Below are 21,261 nucleotides of genomic sequence, written 5' to 3'. Positions count from 1 at the left end.
GCCATCTGTCATCTGTCATCTGTCATCTGTCATCTGTCATCTGTCATCTGTCATCTGTCATCTGTCATCTGTCATCTGTCATCTGTCATCTGTCATCTGTCATCTGTCATCTGTCATCTGCTATCTGTCATCTGTCATCTGTCATCTGTCATCTGTCATCTGTCATCTGTCATCTGTCATCTGTCATCTGTCATCTGTCATCTAGCATCTGTCATCTGTTATCTGTCATCTGTCATCTGTCATCTGTCATCTGTCATCTGTCATCTGTCATCTGTCATCTGTCATTTGTCATCCGTCATCTGTCATCTGTCGTCTGTCATCTGTCATCTGTCATCTGTCATCTGTTATCTTTCATCTGTCATCTGTCATCTGTCATCTGTCATCTGTCATCTGTCATCTGTCATCTGTCATCTGTCATCTGTCATCTGTCATCTGTCATCTGTCATTTGTCATCCGTCATCTGTCATCTGTCGTCTGTCATCTGTCATCTGTCATCTGTCATCTGTTATCTTTCATCTGTCATCTGTCATCTGTTATCTTTCATCTGTCATCTGTCATCTGTCATCTGTCATCTGTCATCTGTCATCTGTCATCTGTCATCTGTCATCTGTCATCTGTCATCTGTCATCTGTCATCTGTCATCCGTCATCTGTCATCTGTCATCTGTCATCTATCATCTGTCATCTGTCATCTGTCATCTGTCATCTGTCATCTGTCATCTGTCATCTGTCATCTGTCATCTGTCATTTGTCATCTGTCATCTGTCATCTGTTATCTGCCATCTGTCATCTGTCATCTGTCATCTGTCATCTGTCATCTGTCATCTGTCATCTGTCATTTGTCATCCGTCATCTGTCATCTGTCGTCTGTCATCTGTCATCTGTCATCTGTCATCTGTTATCTTTCATCTGTCATCTGTCATCTGTCATCTGTCATCTGTCATCTGTCATCTGTCATCTGTCATCTGTCATCTGTCATCTGTCATCTGTCATCTGTCATCTGTCATCCGTCATCTGTCATCTGTCATTTGTCATCTGTCATCTGTTATCTGTCATCTGTCATCTGTCATCTGTCATCTGTCATCTGTCATCTAGCATCTGTCATCTGTTATCTGTCATCTGTCATCTGTCATCTGTCATCTGTCATCTGTCAGCTGTCATCTGTCTTCTGTCATTTGTCATTTGTCATCTGTCATCTGTCATCTGTCATCTGTCATGTGTCATCTGTCATCTGTTATCTGTCATCTGTCATCTGTCATCTGTCATGTTTCATCTGTAATCTGTCATCTGTCATCTGTCATCTGTCATCTGTCATCTGTCATATGTCATCTGTCATTTGTCACCTGTCATTTGCTATCTGTCATCTATCATCTGTCATCTGTCATCTGTCATCTGTCATCTGTCATCTGTCATCTGTCATCTGTCCTCTGTCATCTGTCATCTGCCATCTGTCATCTGCCATCTGTCATCTGTCATCTGTCTTCTGTCATTTGTAATCTGTCATCTGTCATCTGTTATCTTTCATCTGTCATCTGTCATCTGTCATCTGTCAGCTGTCATCTGTCATCTGTCCTCTGTCATCTGCCATCTGTCATCTGCCATCTGCCATCTGTCATCTGTCATCTGTCATCTGTCTTCTGTCATTTGTCATCTGTCATCTGTCATCTGTCATCTGTCATCTGTCATCTGTTATCTTTCATTTGTCATCTGTCATCTGTCATCTGTCATCTGTCATCTGTCATCTGTCATCTGTCATCTGTCATCTGTCATCTGTCATCTGTCATCTGTCATCTGTCATCTGTCATCGGTCATCTGTCATCTGTCATCTGTCATCTGTCATCTGTCATCTGTCATCTGTCATCTGTCATCTGTCATCTGTCATCTGTCATCTGTCATCTGTCATCTGTCATCAGTCATCTGTCATCTGTCATCTGTTATCTGCCATCTGTCATCTGTCATCTGTCATCTGTCATCTGTCATCTGTCATCTGTCATCTGTCATCTGTCATCTGTCATCTGTCATCTGTCATCCGTCATCTGTCATCTGTCATCTGTCATCTGTCATCTGTGGTCTGTCATCTGTCATCTGTCATCTGTCATCTGTCATCTGTCATCTGTCATCTGTCATCTTTCATCCGTCATCTGTCATCTATCATCTGTCATCTGTCATCTGTAATCTGTCATCTCTCATCTGTAATCTGTCATGTGTCATCTGTCATCTGTCATCTGTCATCTGTCATCTGTCATCTGCCATTGGCCATCTGTCATCTGTCATATATCATCTGTCATCTGTCGTCTGTCATCTGTCATATGTCATCTGGCATCTGTCATCTGTCATCTGTCATCTGTCATCTGTCATCTATCATCTGTCACCTGGCATCTGTCATCTGTCTTTTGTCATCTGTCATCTGTTATCTGTCATCTGTCATCTGTCATCTGTCATCTGTCATCTGTCATCTGTCATCTGTCATATGTCATCTGTCATCTGTCATCTGTCATCTGTCATCTGTCATCTGTCATCTGTCATCTGTCATCTGTCATCTGTCATCTGTCATCTGTCATCTATTATCTGTTATCTGTAATCTGTCATGTGTCATCTGTCATCTGTCATATGTCATCTGTCATCTTTCATATGTTATCTATCATCTGTCATCTGTAATCTGTCATGTGTCATCTGTCATCTGTCATCTTTCATCTGTCATTTGTCATCTGTCATTTGCCATCTGTCGTCTGTTATCTATCATTTGTCATCTGTCATCTGTCATATGTCATCTGTCATCTGGCATCTGTCATCTGTCATCTGTCATCTGTCATCCGTCATCTGTTTTCTGTCTTTTATCATCTAGCATCTGTCATCTGTTATCTGTCATCTGTCATCTGTCATCTGTCATCTGTCATCTGTCTTCTGTCATTTGTCATCTGTCATCTGTTATCTGTCATCTGTCATCTGTCAACTGTCATCTGTCATCTGTCATCTGTCATCTGTCATCTGTCATCTGTCTTCTGTCATTTGTCATCTGTCATCTGTCATCTGTTATCTTTCATCTGTCATCTGTCATCTGTCATCTGTCATCTGTCATCTGTCATCTGTCATCTGTTATCTGTCATCTGTCATTTGTCATCTGTCATCCGTCATCTGTCTTCTGTCTTTTATCATCTAGCATCTGTCATCTGTCATCTGTCATCTGTCTTCTGTCATTTGTAATCTGTCATCTCTCATCTGTCAGCTGTCATCTCTCTTCTGTCATTTGTCATCTGTCATCTGTCATCTGTCATCTGTCATCTGTCATCTGTCATCTGTTATCTTTCATCTTTCATCTGTCATCTGTCATCTGTTATCTGCCATCTGTCATCTGTCATCTGTCATCTGTCATCTGTCATCTGTCATCTGTCATCTGTCATCTGTCATCTGTCATCTGTCAGCTATCATCTGTCTTCTGTCATTTGTCATCTGTCATCTGTCATCTGTCATCTGTCATCTAGCATCTGTCATCTGTTATCTTTCATCTGTCATCTGTCATCTGTCATCTGTCATCTGTCATCTGTCATCTGTCATCTGTCATCTGTCATCTGTTATCTGTCATCTGTCATCTGTCATCTGTCATCTGTCATCTGTCATCTGTCATCTGTCATCTGTCATTTGTCATCTGCCATCTGTCATCTGTTATCTGCCATCTGTCATCTGTCATCCGTCATCTGTCATCTGTCATCTGTCATCTGTCATCTGTCATCTGTCATCTGTCATCTGTCATCTGTCATCTGTCATCTGTCATCTGTCATCTGTCATCTGTCATCTGGCATCTGTCATCTGTCATTTGTCATCTGTCATCTGTCATCTGTTATCTGCCATCTGTCATCTGTCATCTGTCATCTGTCATCTGTCATCTAGCATCTGTCATCTGTTATCTGGCATCTGTCATCTGTCATCTGTCATCTGTCATCTGTCATCTGTCATCTGTCATCTGTCATCTGTCATCTGTCATCTGTCATTTGTCATCTGTCATCTGTCATCTGTTATCTGCCATCTGTCATCTGTCATCTGTCATCTGTCATCTGTCATCTGTCATCTGTCATTTGTCATCTGTCATCTGTCATCTGTTATCTGCCATCTGTCATCTGTCATCTGTCATCTGTCATCTGTCATCTGTCATCTAGCATCTGTCATCTGTTATCTGTCATCTGTCATCTGTCATCTGTCATCTGTCATCTGTCATCTGTCATCTGTCATCTGTCATCTGTCATCTGTCATCTGTCATCTGTCATCTGTCATCTGTCATCTGTCATCTGTCATTTGTCATCTGTCATCTGTCATCTGTCATCTGTCATCTGTCATCTGTCATTTGTCATCTGTCATCTGTCATCTGTTATCTGCCATCTGTCATCTGTCATCTGTCATCTGTCATCTGTCATCTGTCATCTGTCATCTGTCATCTGTCATCTGTCATCTGTCATCTGTCATCTGTCATCTGTCATCTGTCATCTGTCATCTGTCATCTGTCATCTGTCATCTGTCATCTGTCATCTGTCATCTGTCATCTGTCATCTGTCATCTGTCATCTGTCATCTGTCATTTGTCATCTGTCATCTGTCATCTGTTATCTGCCATCTGTCATCTGTCATCTGTCATTTGTCATCTGTCATCTGTCATCTGTCATCTGTCATCTGTCATCTGTCATCTGTCATCTGTCATCTGTCATCTGTCATCTGTCATCTGTCATCTGCTATCTGTCATCTGTCATCTGTCATCTGTCATCTGTCATCTGTCATCTGTCATCTGTCATCTGTCATCTGTCATCTGTCATCTGTCATCTGTCATCTAGCATCTGTCATCTGTTATCTGTCATCTGTCATCTGTCATCTGTCATCTGTCATCTGTCATCTGTCATCTGTCATCTGTCATCTGTCATTTGTCATCCGTCATCTGTCATCTGTCGTCTGTCATCTGTCATCTGTCATCTGTCATCTGTTATCTTTCATCTGTCATCTGTCATCTGTCATCTGTCATCTGTCATCTGTCATCTGTCATCTGTCATCTGTCATCTGTCATCTGTCATCTGTCATCTGTCATTTGTCATCTGTCATCTGTCATCTGTTATCTGCCATCTGTCATCTGTCATCTGTCATCTGTCATCTGTCATCTGTCATCTGTCATCTGTTATCTGCCATCTGTCATCTGTCATCTGTCATCTGTCATCTGTCATCTGTCATCTGTCATCTGTCATCTGTCATCTGTCATCTGTCATCTGTCATCTGTCATCCGTCATCTGTCATCTGTCATCTGTCATCTATCATCTGTCATCTGTCATCTGTCATCTGTCATCTGTCATCTGTCATCTGTCATCTGTCATCTGTCATCTGTCATCTGTCATTTGTCATCCGTCATCTGTCATCTGTCGTCTGTCATCTGTCATCTGTCATCTGTCATCTGTTATCTTTCATCTGTCATCTGTCATCTGTCATCTGTCATCTGTCATCTGTCATCTGTCATCTGTCATCTGTCATCTGTCATCTGTCATATGTCATCTGTCATCTGTCATTTGTCATCCGTCATCTGTCATCTGTCGTCTGTCATCTGTCATCTGTCATCTGTCATCTGTCATCTGTCATCTGTCATCTGTCATCTGTCATCTGTCATCTGTCATCTGTCATCTGTCATCCGTCATCTGTCATCTGTCATCTGTCATCTATCATCTGTCATCTGTCATCTGTCATCTGTCATCTGTCATCTGTCATCTGTCATCTGTCATCTGTCATCTGTCATCTGTCATCTGTCATTTGTCATCCGTCATCTGTCATCTGTCGTCTGTCATCTGTCATCTGTCATCTGTCATCTGTTATCTTTCATCTGTCATCTGTCATCTGTCATCTGTCATCTGTCATCTGTCATCTGTCATCTGTCATCTGTCATCTGTCATCTGTCATCTGTCATCTGTCATCTGTCATCTGTCATCTGTCATCTGTCATCTGTCATCCGTCATCTGTCATCTGTCATCTGTCATCTATCATCTGTCATCTGTCATCTGTCATCTGTCATCTGTCATCTGTCATCTGTCATCTGTCATCTGTCATCTGTCATCTGTCATTTGTCATCCGTCATCTGTCATCTGTCGTCTGTCATCTGTCATCTGTCATCTGTCATCTGTTATCTTTCATCTGTCATCTGTCATCTGTCATCTGTTATCTGTCATCTGTCATCTGTCATCTGTCATCTGTCATCTGTCATCTGTCATCTGTCATCTGTCATCTGTCATCTGTCATCTGTCATCTGTCATTTGTCATCTGTCATCTGTCATCTGTCATCTGTCATCTGTCATCTGTCATCTGTCATCTGTCATCTGTCATCTGTCATCTGTCATCTGTCATTTGTCATCTGTCATCTGTCATCTGTTATCTGCCATCTGTCATCTGTCATCTGTCATCTGTCATCTGTCATCTGTCATCTGTCATCTGTCATCTGTCATCTGTCATCTGTCATCTGTCATCTGTCATCTGTCATCTGTCATCTGTCATCTGTCATCTGCTATCTGTCATCTGTCATCTGTCATCTGTCATCTGTCATCTGTCATCTGTCATCTGTCATCTGTCATCTGTCATCTGTCATCTGGCATCTAGCATCTGTCATCTGTTATCTGTCATCTGTCATCTGTCATCTGTCATCTGTCATCTGTCATCTGTCATCTGTCATCTGTCATCTGTCATTTGTCATCCGTCATCTGTCATCTGTCGTCTGTCATCTGTCATCTGTCATCTGTCATCTGTTATCTTTCATCTGTCATCTGTCATCTGTCATCTGTCATCTGTCATCTGTCATCTGTCATCTGTCATCTGTCATCTGTCATCTGTCATCTGTCATCTGTCATTTGTCATTTGTCATCTGTCATCTGTCATCTGTTATCTGCCATCTGTCATCTGTCATCTGTCATCTGTCATCTGTCATCTAGCATCTGTCATCTGTTATCTGTCATCTGTCATCTGTCATCTGTCATCTGTCATCTGTCATCTGTTATCTGTCATCTGTCATCTGTCATCTGTCATCTGTCATCTGTCATCTGTCATCCGTCATCTGTCATCTGTCATCTGTCATCTATCATCTGTCATCTGTCATCTGTCATCTGTCATCTGTCATCTGTCATCTGTCATCTGTCATCTGTCATCTGTCATCTGTCATTTGTCATCTGTCATCTGTCATCTGTTATCTGCCATCTGTCATCTGTCATCTGTCATCTGTCATCTGTCATCTGTCATCTGTCATCTGTCATCTGTCATCTGTCATCTGTCATCTGTCATCTGTCATCCGTCATCTGTCATCTGTCATTTGTCATCTGTCATCTGTTATCTGTCATCTGTCATCTGTCATCTGTCATCTGTCATCTGTCATCTAGCATCTGTCATCTGTTATCTGTCATCTGTCATCTGTCATCTGTCATCTGTCATCTGTCAGCTGTCATCTGTCTTCTGTCATTTGTCATTTGTCATCTGTCATCTGTCATCTGTCATCTGTCATGTGTCATCTGTCATCTGTTATCTTTCATCTTTCATCTGTCATCTGTCATCTGTCATCTGTCATCTGTCATCTGTCATCTGTCATCTGTTATCTTTCATCTTTCATCTGTCATCTGTCATCTGTCATCTGTCATCTGTCATCTGTCATCTGTCATCCGTCATCTGTCATCTGTCATCTGTCATCTGTCATCTGTCATCTGTCATCTGTCATCTGTCATCTGTCATCTGTCAGCTGTCATCTGTCTTCTGTCATTTGTCATCTGTCATCTGTCATCTGTCATCTGTCATCTAGCATCTGTCATCTGTTATCTTACATCTGTCATCTGTCATCTGTCATCTGTCATCTGTCATCTGTCATCTGTCATCTGTTATCTGTCATCTGTCATCTGTCATCTGTCATCTGTCATCTGTCATCTGTCATCTGTCATCTGTCATCTGTCATCTGTCATCTGTCATCTGTCATTTGTCATCTGTCATCTGTCATCTGTTATCTGCCATCTGTCATCTGTCATCTGTCATCTGTCATCTGTCATCTGTCATCTGTCATCTGTCATCTGTCATCTGTCATCTGTCATCTGTCATCTGTCATCTGTCATCTATCATCTGTCATCTGTCATCTGTCATCTGTCATCTGCCATCTGTCATCTGTCATCTGTCATCTGTCTTCTGTCATTTGTCATCTGTCATCTGTCATCTGTTATCTGTTATCTTTCATCTGTCATCTGTCATCTGTCATCTGTCATCTGTCAGCTGTCATCTGTCTTCTGTCATTTGACATCTGTCATCTGTCATCTGTCATCTGTCATCTGTCATCTCTGTTATCTTTCATCTGTCATCTGTCATCTGTCATCTGTCATCTGTCATCTGTCATCTGTCATCTGTCATCTGTCATCTGTCATCTGTCATCTGTCATCTGTCATCTGTCATCTGTCATCTGTCATCTGTCATCTGTCATCTGTCATCTGTCATCTGTCATCTGTCATCTGTCATCTGTCATCTGTCATCTGTCATCTGTCATCTGTCATCTGTCATCTGTCATCTGTCATCTGTCATCTGTCATCTGTCATCTGTCATCTGTTATCTGCCATCTGTCATCTTTCATCTGTCATCTGTCATCTGTCATCTGTCATCTGTCATCTGTCATCTGTCATCTGTCATCTGTCATCTGTCATCCGTCATCTGTCATCTGTCATCTGTCATCTGTCATCTGTGGTCTGTCATCTGTCATCTGTCATCTGTCATCCGTCATCTGTCATCTGTCATCCGTCATCTGTCATCTATCATCTGTCATCTATCATCTGTAATCTGTCATCTCTCATCTGTAATCTGTCATGTGTCATCTGTTATCTGTCATCTGTCATCTGTCATCTGTCATCTGCCATTGGCCATCTGTCATCTGTCATATATCATCTGTCATCTGTCATCTGTCATATGTCATCTGGCATCTGTCATCTGTCATCTGTCATCTATCATCTGTCATCTGTCTTCTGTCTTTTGTCATCTGTCATCTGTTATCTATCATCTGTCATCTGTCATCTGTCATCTGTCATCTGTCATCTAACATCTGTCATCTGTCATCTGTCATCTGTCATCTGTCATCTGTCATCTGTCATCTGTCATCTGTCATCTGTCATCTGTCATCTGTCATCTGTCATCTGTTATCTGTCATCTGTCATCTGTCATCTGTCATCTGTCATCTGTCATCTGTCATCTGTCATCTGGCATCTGTCATCTGTCATCTGTCATTTGTCGTTTGTCATCTGTCATCTGTCTTCTGTCATTTGTCATCTGTCATCTGCTATCTGTCATCTGTCATCTGTCATCTGTCATCTGTCATCTGTCATCTGTCATCTGTCATCTGTCATCTGTCATCTGTCATCTGTCATCTGTCATGTGTCATCTGTCATCTGTCATCTTTCATCTGTCATTTGTCATCTGTCATTTGCCATTTGTCATCTGTCATCTATCATCTGTCATCTGTCATCTGTCATATGTCATCTGTCATCTGGCATCTGTCATCTGTCATCTGTCTTCTGTCATCTGTCATCCGTCATCTGTGTTCTGTCTTTTATCATCTAGCATCTGTCATCTGTTATCTGTCATCTGTCATCTGTCATCTGTCATCTGTCATCTGTCATCTGTCTTCTGTCATTTGTCATCTGTCATCTGTTATCTGTTATCTGTCATCTGTCATCTCTCATCTGTAATCTGTCATGTGTCATCTGTCATCTGTCATCTGTCATCTGTCATCTGTCATCTGCCATTGGCCATCTGTCATCTGTCATATATCATCTGTCATCTGTCATCTGTCATATGTCATCTGGCATCTGTCATCTGTCATCTGTCATCTATCATCTGTCATCTGTCTTCTGTCTTTTGTCATCTGTCATATATCATCTGTCATCTGTCATCTGTCATTTGTCATCTGTCATCTGTCATCTGTTATCTGCCATCTGTCATCTGTCATCTGTCATCTGTCATCTGTCATCTGTCATTTGTCATCTGTCATCTGTCATCTGTTATCTGCCATCTGTCATCTGTCATCTGTCATCTGTCATCTGTCATCTGTCATCTAGCATCTGTCATCTGTTATCTGTCATCTGTCATCTGTCATCTGTCATCTGTCATATGTCATCTGGCATCTGTCATCTGTTATCTGCCATCTGTCATCTGTCATCTGTCATCTGTCATCTGTCATCTAGCATCTGTCATCTGTTATCTGGCATCTGTCATCTGTCATCTGTCATCTGTCATCTGTCATCTGTCATCTGTCATCTGTCATCTGTCATCTGTCATTTGTCATCTGTCATCTGTCATCTGTTATCTGCCATCTGTCATCTGTCATCTGTCATCTGTCATCTGTCATCTGTCATTTGTCATCTGTCATCTGTCATCTGTTATCTGCCATCTGTCATCTGTCATCTGTCATCTGTCATCTGTCATCTGTCATCTAGCATCTGTCATCTGTTATCTGTCATCTGTCATCTGTCATCTGTCGTCTGTCATCTGTCATCTGTCATCTGTCATCTGTCATCTGTCATCTGTCATCTGTCATCTGTCATCTGTCATCTGTCATCTGTCATTTGTCATCTGTCATCTGTCATCTGTCATCTGTCATCTGTCATCTGTCATTTGTCATCTGTCATCTGTCATCTGTTATCTGCCATCTGTCATCTGTCATCTGTCATCTGTCATCTGTCATCTGTCATCTGTCATCTGTCATCTGTCATCTGTCATCTGTCATCTGTCATCTGTCATCTGTCATCTGTCATCTGTCATCTGTCATCTGTCATCTGTCATCTGTCATCTGTCATCTGTCATCTGTCATCTGTCATCTGTCATCTGTCATCTGTCATCTGTCATCTGTCATCTGTCATTTGTCATCTGTCATCTGTCATCTGTTATCTGCCATCTGTCATCTGTCATCTGTCATCTGTCATCTGTCATCTGTCATCTGTCATCTGTCATCTGTCATCTGTCATCTGTCATCTGTCATCTGTCATCTGTCATCTGTCATCTGTCATCTGCTATCTGTCATCTGTCATCTGTCATCTGTCATCTGTCATCTGTCATCTGTCATCTGTCATCTGTCATCTGTCATCTGTCATCTGTCATCTGTCATCTAGCATCTGTCATCTGTTATCTGTCATCTGTCATCTGTCATCTGTCATCTGTCATCTGTCATCTGTCATCTGTCATCTGTCATCTGTCATTTGTCATCCGTCATCTGTCATCTGTCGTCTGTCATCTGTCATCTGTCATCTGTCATCTATTATCTTTCATCTGTCATCTGTCATCTGTCATCTGTCATCTGTCATCTGTCATCTGTCATCTGTCATCTGTCATCTGTCATCTGTCATCTGTCATCTGTCATCTGTCATTTGTCATCTGTCATCTGTCATCTGTTATCTGCCATCTGTCATCTGTCATCTGTCATCTGTCATCTGTCATCTGTCATCTGTCATCTGTTATCTGCCATCTGTCATCTGTCATCTGTCATCTGTCATCTGTCATCTGTCATCTGTCATCTGTCATCTGTCATCTGTCATCTGTCATCTGTCATCTGTCATCCGTCATCTGTCATCTGTCATCTGTCATCTATCATCTGTCATCTGTCATCTGTCATCTGTCATCTGTCATCTGTCATCTGTCATCTGTCATCTGTCATCTGTCATCTGTCATTTGTCATCCGTCATCTGTCATCTGTCGTCTGTCATCTGTCATCTGTCATCTGTCATCTGTTATCTTTCATCTGTCATCTGTCATCTGTCATCTGTCATCTGTCATCTGTCATCTGTCATCTGTCATCTGTCATCTGTCATCTGTCATCTGTCATTTATCATCCGTCATCTGTCATCTGTCGTCTGTCATCTGTCATCTGTCATCTGTCATCTGTCATCTGTCATCTGTCATCTGTCATCTGTCATCTGTCATCTGTCATCTGTCATCTGTCATCCGTCATCTGTCATCTGTCATCTGTCATCTATCATCTGTCATCTGTCATCTGTCATCTGTCATCTGTCATCTGTCATCTGTCATCTGTCATCTGTCATCTGTCATCTGTCATTTGTCATCCGTCATCTGTCATCTGTCGTCTGTCATCTGTCATCTGTCATCTGTCATCTGTTATCTTTCATCTGTCATCTGTCATCTGTCATCTGTCATCTGTCATCTGTCATCTGTCGTCTGTCATCTGTCATCTGTCATCTGTCATCTGTTATCTTTCATCTGTCATCTGTCATCTGTCATCTGTTATCTGTCATCTGTCATCTGTCATCTGTCATCTGTCATCTGTCATCTGTCATCTGTCATCTGTCATCTGTCATCTGTCATCTGTCATCTGTCATCTGTCATCTGTCATTTGTCATCTGTCATCTGTCATCTGTCATCTGTCATCTGTCATCTGTCATCTGTCATCTGTCATCTGTCATCTGTCATCTGTCATCTGTCATCTGTCATTTGTCATCTGTCATCTGTCATCTGTTATCTGCCATCTGTCATCTGTCATCTGTCATCTGTCATCTGTCATCTGTCATCTGTCATCTGTCATCTGTCATCTGTCATCTGTCATCTGTCATCTGTCATCTGTCATCTGTCATCTGTCATCTGCTATCTGTCATCTGTCATCTGTCATCTGTCATCTGTCATCTGTCATCTGTCATCTGTCATCTGTCATCTGTCATCTGTCATCTGGCATCTAGCATCTGTCATCTGTTATCTGTCATCTGTCATCTGTCATCTGTCATCTGTCATCTGTCATCTGTCATCTGTCATCTGTCATCTGTCATTTGTCATCCGTCATCTGTCATCTGTCGTCTGTCATCTGTCATCTGTCATCTGTCATCTGTTATCTTTCATCTGTCATCTGTCATCTGTCATCTGTCATCTGTCATCTGTCATCTGTCATCTGTCATCTGTCATCTGTCATCTGTCATCTGTCATCTGTCATTTGTCATTTGTCATCTGTCATCTGTCATCTGTTATCTGCCATCTGTCATCTGTCATCTGTCATCTGTCATCTGTCATCTAGCATCTGTCATCTGTTATCTGTCATCTGTCATCTGTCATCTGTCATCTGTCATCTGTCATCTGTTATCTGTCATCTGTCATCTGTCATCTGTCATCTGTCATCTGTCATCTGTCATCCGTCATCTGTCATCTGTCATCTGTCATCTATCATCTGTCATCTGTCATCTGTCATCTGTCATCTGTCATCTGTCATCTGTCATCTGTCATCTGTCATCTGTCATCTGTCATTTGTCATCTGTCATCTGTCATCTGTTATCTGCCATCTGTCATCTGTCATCTGTCATCTGTCATCTGTCATCTGTCATCTGTCATCTGTCATCTGTCATTTGTCATCCGTCATCTGTCATCTGTCGTCTGTCATCTGTCATCTGTCATCTGTCATCTGTTATCTTTCATCTGTCATCTGTCATCTGTCATCTGTCATCTGTCATCTGTCATCTGTCATCTGTCATCTGTCATCTGTCATCTGTCATCTGTCATCTGTCATCTGTCATCTGTCATCCGTCATCTGTCATCTGTCATTTGTCATCTGTCATCTGTTATCTGTCATCTGTCATCTGTCATCTGTCATCTGTCATCTGTCATCTAGCATCTGTCATCTGTTATCTGTCATCTGTCATCTGTCATCTGTCATCTGTCATCTGTCAGCTGTCATCTGTCTTCTGTCATTTGTCATTTGTCATCTGTCATCTGTCATCTGTCATCTGTCATGTGTCATCTGTCATCTGTTATCTTTCATCTTTCATCTGTCATCTGTCATCTGTCATCTGTCATCTGTCATCTGTCATCTGTCATCTGTTATCTTTCATCTTTCATCTGTCATCTGTCATCTGTCATCTGTCATCTGTCATCTGTCATCTGTCATCCGTCATCTGTCATCTGTCATCTGTCATCTGTCATCTGTCATCTGTCATCTGTCATCTGTCATCTGTCATCTGTCAGCTGTCATCTGTCTTCTGTCATTTGTCATCTGTCATCTGTCATCTGTCATCTGTCATCTAGCATCTGTCATCTGTTATCTTACATCTGTCATCTGTCATCTGTCATCTGTCATCTGTCATCTGTCATCTGTCATCTGTCATCTGTTATCTGTCATCTGTCATCTGTCATCTGTCATCTGTCATCTGTCATCTGTCATCTGTCATCTGTCATCTGTCATCTGTCATCTGTCATCTGTCATTTGTCATCTGTCATCTGTCATCTGTTATCTGCCATCTGTCATCTGTCATCTGTCATCTGTCATCTGTCATCTGTCATCTGTCATCTGTCATCTGTCATCTGTCATCTGTCATCTGTCATCTGTCATCTATCATCTGTCATCTGTCATCTGTCATCTGTCATCTGCCATCTGTCATCTGTCATCTGTCATCTGTCTTCTGTCATTTGTCATCTGTCATCTGTCATCTGTTATCTGTTATCTTTCATCTGTCATCTGTCATCTGTCATCTGTCATCTGTCAGCTGTCATCTGTCTTCTGTCATTTGACATCTGTCATCTGTCATCTGTCATCTGTCATCTGTCATCTCTGTTATCTTTCATCTGTCATCTGTCATCTGTCATCTGTCATCTGTCATCTGTCATCTGTCATCTGTCATCTGTCATCTGTCATCTGTCATCTGTCATCTGTCATCTGTCATCTGTCATCTGTCATCTGTCATCTGTCATCTGTCATCTGTCATCTGTCATCTGTCATCTGTCATCTGTCATCTGTCATCTGTCATCTGTCATCTGTCATCTGTCATCTGTCATCTGTCATCTGTCATCTGTCATCTGTCATCTGTCATCTGTCATCTGTCATCTGTCATCTGTCATCTGTCATCTGTTATCTGCCATCTGTCATCTTTCATCTGTCATCTGTCATCTGTCATCTGTCATCTGTCATCTGTCATCTGTCATCTGTCATCTGTCATCTGTCATCCGTCATCTGTCATCTGTCATCTGTCATCTGTGGTCTGTCATCTGTCATCTGTCATCTGTCATCCGTCATCTGTCATCTGTCATCCGTCATCTGTCATCTATCATCTGTCATCTATCATCTGTAATCTGTCATCTCTCATCTGTAATCTGTCATGTGTCATCTGTTATCTGTCATCTGTCATCTGTCATCTGTCATCTGCCATTGGCCATCTGTCATCTGTCATATATCATCTGTCATCTGTCATCTGTCATATGTCATCTGGCATCTGTCATCTGTCATCTGTCATCTATCATCTGTCATCTGTCTTCTGTCTTTTGTCATCTGTCATCTGTTATCTATCATCTGTCATCTGTCATCTGTCATCTGTCATCTGTCATCTAACATCTGTCATCTGTCATCTGTCATCTGTCATCTGTCATCTGTCATCTGTCATCTGTCATCTGTCATCTGTCATCTGTCATCTGTCATCTGTCATCTGTTATCTGTCATCTGTCATCTGTCATCTGTCATCTGTCATCTGTCATCTGTCATCTGTCATCTGGCATCTGTCATCTGTCATCTGTCATTTGTCGTTTGTCATCTGTCATCTGTCTTCTGTCATTTGTCATCTGTCATCTGCTATCTGTCATCTGTCATCTGTCATCTGTCATCTGTCATCTGTCATCTGTCATCTGTCATCTGTCATCTGTCATCTGTCATCTGTCATCTGTCATGTGTCATCTGTCATCTGTCATCTTTCATCTGTCATTTGTCATCTGTCATTTGCCATTTGTCATCTGTCATCTATCATCTGTCATCTGTCATCTGTCATATGTCATCTGTCATCTGGCATCTGTCATCTGTCATCTGTCTTCTGTCATCTGTCATCCGTCATCTGTGTTCTGTCTTTTATCATCTAGCATCTGTCATCTGTTATCTGTCATCTGTCATCTGTCATCTGTCATCTGTCATCTGTCATCTGTCATCTGTCTTCTGTCATTTGTCATCTGTCATCTGTTATATGTTATCTGTCATCTGTCATCTCTCATCTGTAATCTGTCATGTGTCATCTGTCATCTGTCATCTGTCATCTGTCATCTGTCATCTGCCATTGGCCATCTGTCATCTGTCATATATCATCTGTCATCTGTCATCTGTCATATGTCATCTGGCATCTGTCATCTGTCATCTGTCATCTATCATCTGTCATCTGTCTTCTGTCTTTTGTCATCTGTCATATATCATCTGTCATCTGTCATCTGTCATCTGTCATCTGTCATCTGTCATCTGTCATCTGTCATCTGTCATCTGTCATCTGTCATCTGTCATCTGTCATCTGTCATCTGTCATCTGTCATCTGTCATCTGTCATCTGTCATCTGTCATCTGTCATCTGTCATCTGTTATCTGTCATCTGTCATCTGTCATCTGTCATCTGTCATCTGTCATCTGTCATCTGGCATCTGTCATCTGTCATCTGTCATTTGTCGTTTGTCATCTGTCATCTGTCTTCTGTCATTTGTCATCTGTCATCTGCTATCTGTCATCTGTCATCTGTCATCTGTCATCTGTCATCTGTCATCTGTCATCTGTCATCTGTCATCTGTCATCTGTCATCTGTCATCTGTCATCTGTCATCTGTCATCTGTCATCTGTCATCTGTCATCTGTCACCTGTCATCTGTCATCTGCAATCGGTCATCTGTCATATGTCATATGTCATCTGTCATCTTTCATATGTCATCTATTATCTGTTATCTGTAATCTGTCATGTGTCATCTGTCATCTGTCATATGTCATCTGTCATCTTTCATATGTTATCTATCATCTGTCATCTGTCATGTGTCATCTGTCATCTGTCATCTTTCATCTGTCATTTGTCATCTGTCATTTGCCATTTGTCATCTGTCATCTATCATCTGTCATCTGTCATCTGTCATATGTCATCTGTCATCTGGCATCTGTCATCTGTCATCTGTCTTCTGTCATCTGTCATCCGTCATCTGTGTTCTGTCTTCTATCATCTAGCATCTGTCATCTGTTATCTGTCATCTGTCATCTGTCATCTGTCATCTGTCATCTGTCATCTGTCTTCTGTCATTTGTCATCTGTCATCTGTTATCTGTTATCTGTCATCTGTCATCTGTCAACTGTCATCTGTCATCTGTCATCTGTCATCTGTCATCTGTCATCTGTCATCTGTCTTCTGTCATTTGTCATCTGTCATCTGTCATCTGTTATCTGTCATCTGTCATCTGTCATCTGTCATCTGTCATCTGTCATCTGTCATCTGTCATCTGTCATCTGTCATCTGTCATCTGTCATCTGTCATCTGTCATCTGTCATCTGTCATCTGTCATCTGTCATCTGTCATCTGTCATCTGTCATCTGTCATCTGTCATCTGTCATCTGTTATCTGCCATCTGTCATCTCTCATCTGTCATCTGTCATCTGTCATTTGTCATCTGTCATCTGTCATCTTTCATCTGTAATCTGTCATCTGTGTTCTGTCATCTGTCATCTATCATCTGTCACCTGTCATCTGTCATCTGTCATCTGTCATCTGTCATCTGTCATCTGTCATCTGTCATCTCTCATCTGTAATGTGTCATGTGTCATCTGTCATCTGTCATCTGTCATCTGTCTTCTGTCATCTGCCATTGGCCATCTGTCATCTGTCATATATCATCTGTCATCTGTCATCTGTCATCTGTCATCTGTCATCTGTCATCTGTCATCTGTCATCTGTCATCTGTCATCTGTCATCTGTCATCTGTCATCTGTCATCTGTCATCTGTCATCTGTCATCTGTCATCTGTCATCTGTCATCTGTCACCTGTCATCTGTCATCTGCAATCGGTCATCTGTCATATGTCATATGTCATCTGTCATCTTTCATATGTCATCTATTATCTGTTATCTGTAATCTGTCATGTGTCATCTGTCATCTGTCATATGTCATCTGTCATCTTTCATATGTTATCTATCATCTGTCATCTGTCATGTGTCATCTGTCATCTGTCATCTTTCATCTGTCATTTGTCATCTGTCATTTGCCATTTGTCATCTGTCATCTATCATCTGTCATCTGTCATCTGTCATATGTCATCTGTCGTCTGTCATCTGTCATCTGTCATCTGTCATCTGTCTTCTGTCATCTGTCATCCGTCATCTGTGTTCTGTCTTTTATCATCTAGCATCTGTCATCTGTTATCTGTCATCTGTCATCTGTCATCTGTCATCTGTCATCTGTCATCTGTCTTCTGTCATCTGTCATCTGTCATCTGTCATCTGTCATCCGTCATCTGTCATCTGTCATCTGTCATCTGTCATCTGTCATCTGTCATCTGTCATCTGTCATCTGTCATCTGTCATCCGTCATCTGTCATCTGTCATCTGTCATCTGTCATCTGTCATCTGTCATCTGTCATCTGTCATCTGTCATCTGTCATCTGTCATCTGTCAGCTGTCATCTGTCTTCTGTCATTTGTCATCTGTCATCTGTCATCTGTCATCTAGCATCTGTCATCTGTTATCTTACATCTGTCATCTGTCATCTGTCATCTGTCATCTGTCATCTGTCATCTGTTATCTGTCATCTGTCATCTGTCATCTGTCATCTGTCATCTGTCATCTGTCATCTGTCATCTGTCATCTGTCATCTGTCATTTGTCATCTGTCATCTGTCATCTGTTATCTGCCATCTGTCATCTGTCATCTGTCATCTGTCATCTGTCATCTGTCATCTGTCATCTGTCATCTGTCATCTGTCATCTGTCATCTGTCATCTGTCATCTATCATCTGTCATCTGTCATCTGTCATCTGTCATCTGCCATCTGTCATCTGTCATCTGTCATCTGTCTTCTGTCATTTGTCATCTGTCATCTGTCATCTGTTATCTGTTATCTTTCATCTGTCATCTGTCATCTGTCATCTGTCATCTGTCAGCTGTCATCTGTCTTCTGTCATTTGTCATCTGTCATCTGTCATCTGTCATCTGTCATCTCTGTTATCTTTCATCTGTCATCCGTCATCTGTCATCTGTCATCTGTCATCTGTCATCTGTCATCTGTCATCTGTCATCTGTCATCTGTCATCTGTCATCTGTCATCTGTCATCTGTCATCTGTCATCTGTCATCTGTCATCTGTCATCTGTCATCTGTCATCTGTCATCTGTCATCTGTCATCTGTCATCTGTCATCTGTCATCTGTCATCTGTCATCTGTCATCTGTCATCTGTTATCTGCCATCTGTCATCTTTCATCTGTCATCTGTCATCTGTCATCTGTCATCTGTCATCTGTCATCTGTCATCTGTCATCTGTCATCTGTCATCTGTCATCCGTCATCTGTCATCTGTCATCTGTCATCTGTCATCTGTGGTCTGTCATCTGTCATCTGTCATCTGTCATCCGTCATCTGTCATCTGTCATCCGTCATCTGTCATCTATCATCTGTCATCTATCATCTGTAATCTGTCATCTCTCATCTGTAATCTGTCATGTGTCATCTGTCATCTGTCATCTGTCATCTGTCATCTGTCATCTGTCATCTGCCATTGGCCATCTGTCATCTGTCATATATCATCTGTCATCTGTCATCTGTCATATGTCATCTGGCATCTGTCATCTGTCATCTGTCATCTATCATCTGTCATCTGTCTTCTGTCTTTTGTCATCTGTCATCTGTTATCTATCATCTGTCATCTGTCATCTGTCATCTGTCATCTGTCATCTGTCATCTGTCATCTGTCATCTGTCATCTGTCATCTGTCATCTGTCATCTGTCATCTGTCATCTGTCATCTGTCATCTGTCATCTGTCATCTGTCATCTGTTATCTGTCATCTGTCATCTGTCATCTGTCATCTGTCATCTGTCATCTGTCATCTGGCATCTGTCATCTGTCATCTGTCATTTGTCGTTTGTCATCTGTCATCTGTCTTCTGTCATTTGTCATCTGTCATCTGCTATCTGTCATCTGTCATCTGTCATCTGTCATCTGTCATCTGTCATCTGTCATCTGTCATCTGTCATCTGTCATCTGTCATCTGTCATCTGTCATCTGTCATCTGTCATCTGTCATCTGTCATCTGTCATCTGTCAGCTGTCATCTGTCATCTGCAATCGGTCATCTGTCATATGTCATATGTCATCTGTCATCTTTCATATGTCATCTATTATCTGTTATCTGTAATCTGTCATGTGTCATCTGTCATCTGTCATATGTCATCTGTCATCTTTCATATGTTATCTATCATCTGTCATCTGTCATGTGTCATCTGTCATCTGTCATCTTTCATCTGTCATTTGTCATCTGTCATTTGCCATTTGTCATCTGTCATCTATCATCTGTCATCTGTCATCTGTCATATGTCATCTGTCATCTGGCATCTGTCATCTGTCATCTGTCTTCTGTCATCTGTCATCCGTCATCTGTGTTCTGTCTTTTATCATCTAGCATCTGTCATCTGTTATCTGTCATCTGTCATCTGTCATCTGTCATCTGTCATCTGTCATCTGTCTTCTGTCATTTGTCATCTGTCATCTGTTATCTGTTATCTGTCATCTGTCATCTGTCAACTGTCATCTGTCATCTGCCATCTGTCATCTGTCATCTGTCATCTGTCATCTGTCTTCTGTCATTTGTCATCTGTCATCTGTCATCTGTTATCTGTCATCTGTCATCTGTCATCTGTCATCTGTCATCTGTCATCTGTCATCTGTCATCTGTCATCTGTCATCTGTCATCTGTCATCTGTCATCTGTCATCTGTCATCTGTCATCTGTCATCTGTCATCTGTCATCTGTCATCTGTCATCTGTCATCTGTCATCTGTTATCTGCCATCTGTCATCTCTCATCTGTCATCTGTCATCTGTCATCTGTCATCTGTCATCTTTCATCTGTAATCTGTCATTTGTCATCTGTCATCTGTCATCTTTCATCTGTAATCTGTCATCTGTGTTCTGTCATCTGTCATCTATCATCTGTCACCTGTCATCTGTCATCTGTCATCTGTCATCCGTCATCTGTCATCTGTCATCCGTCATCTGTCATCTATCATCTGTCATCTATCATCTGTAATCTGTCATCTCTCATCTGTAATCTGTCATGTGTCATCTGTCATCTGTCATCTGTCATCTGTCATCTGTCATCTGCCATTATCCATCTGTCATCTGTCATATATCATCTGTCATCTGTCATCTGTCATATGTCATCTGGCATCTGTCATCTGTCATCTGTCATCTATCATCTGTCATCTGTCTTCTGTCTTTTGTCATCTGTCATCTGTTATCTATCATCTGTCATCTGTCATCTGTCATCTGTCATCTGTC

This window comes from Condylostylus longicornis, unplaced genomic scaffold (genome assembly GCF_029603195.1).
Source record: "Condylostylus longicornis isolate FDR11 unplaced genomic scaffold, ASM2960319v2 ptg000220l, whole genome shotgun sequence".
Classification (NCBI taxonomy): domain Eukaryota; kingdom Metazoa; phylum Arthropoda; class Insecta; order Diptera; family Dolichopodidae; genus Condylostylus; species Condylostylus longicornis.
This window is presented reverse-complemented; position numbering follows the sequence as displayed.